Below are 6,936 nucleotides of genomic sequence, written 5' to 3'. Positions count from 1 at the left end.
TGATCTTTTTATACAATCTAACGTGATTATATTTAATCCATCAACATAGCTTTCACCTTAATTACTTCATTATTGTGCTCAAACATCTATGTTCTACATTTCACAGATTTGACTTGTACCCTTGTCATATGTTCCATAGGTGGGATCCTGCCTTTTAGCCTCCCTCTGTTGAATCTCCCCCCTCCCATCCCCTCACACTCCACTTCTCTCCATCATCCTGGGCTATAGTTGTGTTCTATTTTTTTACAAGAAAGTGTGAGTAAATATAAGTAAGTTTCATAGAAGTATTGAGTACATTGGATACTTTTTCCTCAATTCCTGAGACACTTTACTCAGGAGGATATGTTCCAGATCCCTCCATGTAAGCATAAAAGAGATAAAGGCTTCATGTTTTTTTAAGGCTGTATAGTATTTCATGGTATACATATACCACAATTTATTAATCCATTCATGGGTCGAGGGGCACTTGGGCTTTTTCCATGACTTGACTATTACGAATTGAGCTGCAATGAATAATCTGGTACAAATATCTTTTTTGTTAAGTAATTCTTGTTCTTTTGGATATACTCCTAGTTGAGAAATTGTAGGATCCAATGGCAAATCAATTTTTAGTTCTCTGAGTGTTCTCCAAACTTCCTTCCAAAAGGAATGTACTAGTTTGCATTCCCACCAGCAGTGCAGAAGTGTTCCCTTTTCTCCACATCCACAGCAACATCTGTAGTTTTGGGATTTTGTTATATGTGCTACTCTTACTGGAGTTAGATGGTATCTCAAGGTAGTTTTGATTTGCGTTTTTCTGATGATTAAAGGAGATGAGCATTTTTTTTTTCATGTGTCTGTATATCATGAGCCTCTCTTCTTCAGAGAAGCTTCTGTTCAGGTCTCTTGCCCATAGTGAAATGGCATCACTCATTTTTGTCTTAATATTAAGCTTATCTTTCTATGAGTAGAATATGAACGTTTTAATGCAATAACTAAAAAAATGACATGAAGGCTATGTTAACCATTTTGATGAAAGTGTTTCAGATTGTGTGTGAAAACACCACACTGTAGAAGTGCATTAATGTACCCAGTTACCATTCAATAAAAATAAAATAAAATAAAATAAAACTCAAAAAAAATATTAAGCTTGAGTTCTCTGTGGATTCTGGTTATCAGACCTTTGTCAGAAATGTAACCTGCAAATATCCTCTCCCATTCTGAGGGCACTCTGCTTGCTTTACTTACTGTGTTCTTGGAAGTGCAGAAGCTTTTTAATTTGATCAGATCCCAGTAATGTATTTTTGGTATTACTTCAATTGCCCTGGGGGGTTCTTCCTCAAAAATTTTCTCCCAGACCAATTTCTTCAAATGTTTCTCCTGCACTCTTTCCAAGAATCTTTATGGTTTCATGTCTTAGGTTTAAGTCTTTTATCCAGTGTGAGTCAATTTTTGTTAGAGGTGTAAGGTGTGGGTCCAGTTTCAGTCTTCTACAAGTTGCCAGCCAATTCTCCCAGCACCATTTGTTAAAATGGGAGTCTTTCCTCCAAATTAAGTTTTTGATAGGCTTACCATAAATCAAATGATGATAAGTGCCTGGATTCATTTCTTGGTTCTCAATTCTATTCCATACATCTACCTATTTTTGTGCCAATACCATGCTGTTTTGATCACTATCGATTTATATTATAATCTGAAGTCTGGTAGCATGATTGTACCTGCTTTGTTTTTATTGCTGAATAATGTCTTGGCTATTTGAGGTTTTCTGATTCCATATAAGATGAAGTTTTAGTTTTTCCAGATCTTTAATGTATGACAGAGGTGCTTTAATGGGAATTGCATTAAATCTGTAAATTGCTTTGGATAATATGGACATTTTAACAATGCTGATTCTTCCTAGCCACGAGCATGGTGTTTTTCCATTTGGTGACATCTTCTGTTATTTCTTTTCTCAGTGTTTCATAGTTCTCTTTATAGAGATTTTTCACATCCTTTGTTAGGTACCAGATAAAAATAACAACCTTTTGATATGTCAATCTGTTGCATGATTCTTTTGTTTTCAATTTCATTTAATTATACTCTAATTTTTTTATTAAGGCATTTGTACATAGATCATAAATACATTTATGACTTTATAGGATTCAATGTGTTTATTATTTGTTTAATCTACTCTAATTTTGGCTAATGCTTTTCTTCTGATGGGTTTGGGGTTGGAATGTTCTTCCTTTTTCAGTTCTTTGAGATATCCCATTAAGTTGTTGACGTTCTCTCTGTTCTCTGGAGGAAGGCTTGCAATGCTATAAATTTCCCTCTTAGGACTGCCTTTGAAGTATCCCACAGGTTCTGATAATTTGTGTCTTCATTATTGTGTTATTCCAAAACTTTGGCATTTTTTTCTATTTTCCTTCCTTTTAGTAAGTCATATATGCATAAATCATGAATACATTCATGTATGTGTGGGGTACAATATGTTGATTCTTTGTACAATTTGGACTGCTTTTGCCTCATTTAGTTCATTATTGTGTTAAGACATTTAGGTTCAATACTTCATAGATTTGACATGTACCCTTGCAATATGTTCCATAGATGTGGTCCTTCAATTCACCCTCCCTCTATCAAACTTCCACCTTCCCCCTCAATTTCTCTCCTTTACCCTGGGTTATAGTTATGATCTAACTTTCATAAGAATGTGTGAGAAAATATAAATTGGTTTCCTAAAAGTACTGAGTATATTGGATACTTTTTCTTTCATTGTTGTGATACTTTACTAAGGTGAATACGTTGCAGCTCTATCCATGTAAATATAAGAGAAGTAAAGTGTCCATCTTTTTAAATTCTGCACAGTATTCCATGGTATACATATACCATAATTTATTAATCCATTCATGGGTCAATGGGCACTTGGACTTCTTCCATTACTTGGCAATTATGAATTGAGCTCCAATGAATAATCTGGTGCAAATATCTTTGTTGCAAAGTGATTTTTTGACTTTTGGATATACTCCTAGCAGAGGAACTGCAGGATCAAACAGCAGGTATATATTTAGATCCCTGAGTGTTCTCCAAACTTCCTTCCGAAAGGAACATATTAGCTTGCATTCCCACCATCAGAGAAGTGTTCCCTTTGTCCACATCCACACCAACATCTGTAGTATTGAGATTTTGTGATGTGGGCTACTCTCACTGGAGGTAGATGATATTTCAAAGTGGTTTTGGTTTGCATTTCTCTGATGATTAAAGATGATGAGCATGTTATCATGTACCTGTAGACCATGCACCTGTCTTCTTCAGATAAGCTTCTGTTCAAGTCCCTTGCCCACAATGAAATGGGATCACTTCATCTTTTCTTATTAATGAGTTTGTGTTCTCTGTGGATTCTGGTTATCAGACCTTTGTCAGAATCACATAACCTGCAAATATCATTTCCCATTCTGAGGGCTGTCTACTTGCTTTACTTACTGTGTTCCTGGCAGTGCAGAAGCTTTTTCGTTTGATCATATCTCAGTAATGTATTTTTTGTTATTGCTTCAATTTCTGGGGGATCCTCCTCATAAAATTGTTTCCCTGGCCAATTTCTTCAAGTGTTCCCCTGCACTTTATTCTAGTATTTTTATAGTTTCATGTCTTAAGTTTAAATCTTTTATCTAGTGAAAGTCAATATTTGTTAGAGGTGAAAGGTGTGAATCCTGTTTCAGTCTTCTACAAGTCACCAACCAATTCGCCCAGCACCATTTGTTAAATAGGGAGTCTTTCCTCCAATTTATATTTTTGACAGGCTTATCAAAGATCAAATGGTAATAAGTGTCTGGTAATAAGAGATAGAAGATATCTTTTGTTTCTCCATTCTGTTCTATACATCCACCTTTCTATTTTTGTGCCAGTAACATGCTGTTTTCATCACTATAAAAGACAAAAATGCTTTCTGGCCTGGAGATTTGCACCTGATTTGGCTGGCATATGCGCAAATGGGACACCTGGAGAGTTTGAGGGATTTTCAAGATGGTAAAGGAGACTGCAGACAAAGGTTTCAAAACTCCTATAATGGCGGTGCCATTATACTATACTATAGATTTATAGTATAGTCTGAAGTCTGGTAGCGTGATTCACCTGATTTTTTTTTATTTCTGAATAATGTCTTGGCTATTCGTGATTTTTTTGTTTCCTTATAAAATTAAGTACTAGTTTTTCCAGATCTTTAAAGGATGACAAAGGTGCTTTAATAGGGATTGCATAAAATCTGTAGATTGCTTTTGGTACTATGGACTTTTTAGCAATGTTGATTTTTCTCAGCCATGAACATGGTGTGTTTTTCCATTTGTTAACATCTTCAGCTATTTATTTTCTCAGTGTTCTATAGTTCTTTTTATAGAGATCTTTCATGTCCTTTGTTAAGTATATTCCCAGATATTTCATTTTCTTTGGCACTACTGTAAAAGAAATAGGGTCCTTGACTTATTTTCAGCTTTTCTATTGTTGGTATAGATGAATGCTACTGATTTGTAAGGATTGATTTTGTAGCCTGAGGCATTACTGTATTCCTTGATCACTTTTAAGAGTATTGTACTTGAGTCCCTGTGGTTTTCCATGTATACAATCCTATCATCTGCGAAGAGTGAAAGTTTGATCTTCTCTGATGCTATATGGATACACTTGATCACCTTCTCTTGCCTGATTGTGATAGCTAAGACTTCCATTACAATGTTAAAAAGCAATGGAGACAGTGGGCAACCTTATTTTGTTCCTGATCTAAGCAGAAATGTTTTCAATTTACTGTATTCAACATAATATTGGCTGTGGGTTTGCTGTAGATGGCCTCTATCAGTTTACGAAATATCCCTTCTATACTTATTTTCCTAAGTGTTCTGATACTGAAAGGATGCTAAATATTGGCAAAAGCTTTTTCTGAATCAATTGAAAAAATCATATGGTCTTTGTTTTTTAAAATTCTTTATGTTATATATTATATTTACAGATTTATGTATATTGTACCAGACTTGATACCCTGGGATAAAACCCACTTGGTCATGGTGTATAATTTATTTGATGTGTTGCTGGATTCTGTTTGCTAGTATATTAAAGAAAATTCTGGCATCAATATTCATTATAGATACTGCTCTATAATATTCTTTTCTTATTGGATCTTTTCCTGGTTTGGGGATCAGGGTGATATCTGCTTCATAGCACGTGTTGGGAAGTTCTTTAAAGGTATGGTAGAATTCTGATGTGAAGCCATCTGTTCCCAGATTTTTCCTTTTGGGGAGATTTTGTATAGTTGATGTTATTTCAGTACTTGATATAGGCCTGTTCAACATTTCCACTTCTTCCTGGCTAAGTCTAGGAAGGCGGTGTGGTTCCAAGTATTGGTTAATTTCCTCCTGATGTTTGAATTTGTGAGAAAAGGTTTTTCTTAATATTTATTAGGGATTTTTTAAATTTCTGTGGAGTCTGTGGTTATCTCGTTTTTGTCATTTCTGATAGACAAAATTAGAGATTTTACTCTTTTGTTTCTGGTTTTATCTATTTTATTGACCTTTTTTTAAAAAAACAACTTTTTGATTGATTGCTCTGTTGTATAATTCTTTTGTTTTCAATTTCATTTAATTCTGATCTAATTTTGGTTATTTCTTTTCTTCTTCTGGATTTGAGATTGCAATTTTCTTCCTTTTCCAGTTTCTGGAGATGTCCCATTAAGTTGTTGACTTCCTCTCTTTCCATTCTCTTGAGGAAGGCTTGCAATGCTATAAATTTCTCTCTTAGGACTGCCTTTGCAGTATCCCACAGGTTCTGGTAGTTCATATCTCCATCATCTTTTTGTTCCAAAAACTTGGTAATTTCTTTCTTAATCTCATGTATGACCCAGCTATCATTCAGCATAAGATTATTTATTTTCCATGTTTTTGTGTCAGTTTGCAGATTCCTGTTGTTAATGAGTTCAACTTTTATTCCATGATTGTCCATGAAGATAAAAGGAATAATTTCTGATTTTTTAAGTTTGTTGGTGTTAGATTTATGACCTAAGGTGTGATCAATTTGCAGGATGTTCCATGGGCTTATGAGAAGGATGTGTGTTCAGTTTTGTTAGGATAAAATGTTCTGTAGATGTCTGTTAAATCCAATTGTTGAATGGTTGATTTTAGGCGTAAAATTTCTTTGCTTAGTTTCTTATTGAAGGATCTATCCAACACTGCCAAAGGGATGTTAAAATCTCCAACTATTATGGTGCTAGAGGAAATCAAGTTGCTCATGTCAATTAGAGTCTCTCTTAAAAGTTGAGGAGCATTTTGGTTGGGGTGATAAATATTAATAATTGAAATCTAATGTTGAGTGTTGCCCTTAGGAAATGTGAAGTGACCATCCTTATCTTTGCTTACTTTTGTTGGTTTAAAGTCTATTGTATCTGAGAAAAATAAAAATAAATTTGCAACACCTGCATTTTTTCTGATTTCCATTTGCCTGAATTATAGATGACCATCCTTTTACCCTGAGTCTATATTTATCTTTTAAGGTAAGATGAGATTCTTGTATGCAGCAGATATCCGGCCTGAATTTTTGTATATAGTCTGCCAACCTGTGCCTCTTTAGAGGACTATGTAAGTCATTCACATTAATGGAAATTATTGATAAGCCTGGTAGAATTTTGGGTATCAAGTTTTTCAAAAATCCAGGGGACATTTTCTATCCTTTTGCCAGTTTAGAATTTGGGATTTAATCAAAAGTTTCTGAGTGAGTTTACTTTGGTGGTAGAGCATTGTGCTGTCATTGTGGAGGATGGGTCTGAGAATATCCCAAAGAGATGGGTTAGTTATGGCAAATTTCTTCAACATGTGATTGTCATTAAAGTATTTAATTCCTCCATCATAAATGAAACTCAGTTTAGCTGGATACAGGATTCTGGGTTGAAAATTGTTTTGTTTTAGGAGGTTGAAGTTAAATGACTATCCTGGCTTGAAATGTTTC

The sequence above is a fragment of the Otolemur garnettii genome, unplaced genomic scaffold (assembly GCF_000181295.1).
Source record: "Otolemur garnettii isolate 467f Iridium unplaced genomic scaffold, OtoGar3 scaffold00371, whole genome shotgun sequence".
In the NCBI taxonomy this organism is placed as follows: domain Eukaryota; kingdom Metazoa; phylum Chordata; class Mammalia; order Primates; family Galagidae; genus Otolemur; species Otolemur garnettii.
This window is presented reverse-complemented; position numbering follows the sequence as displayed.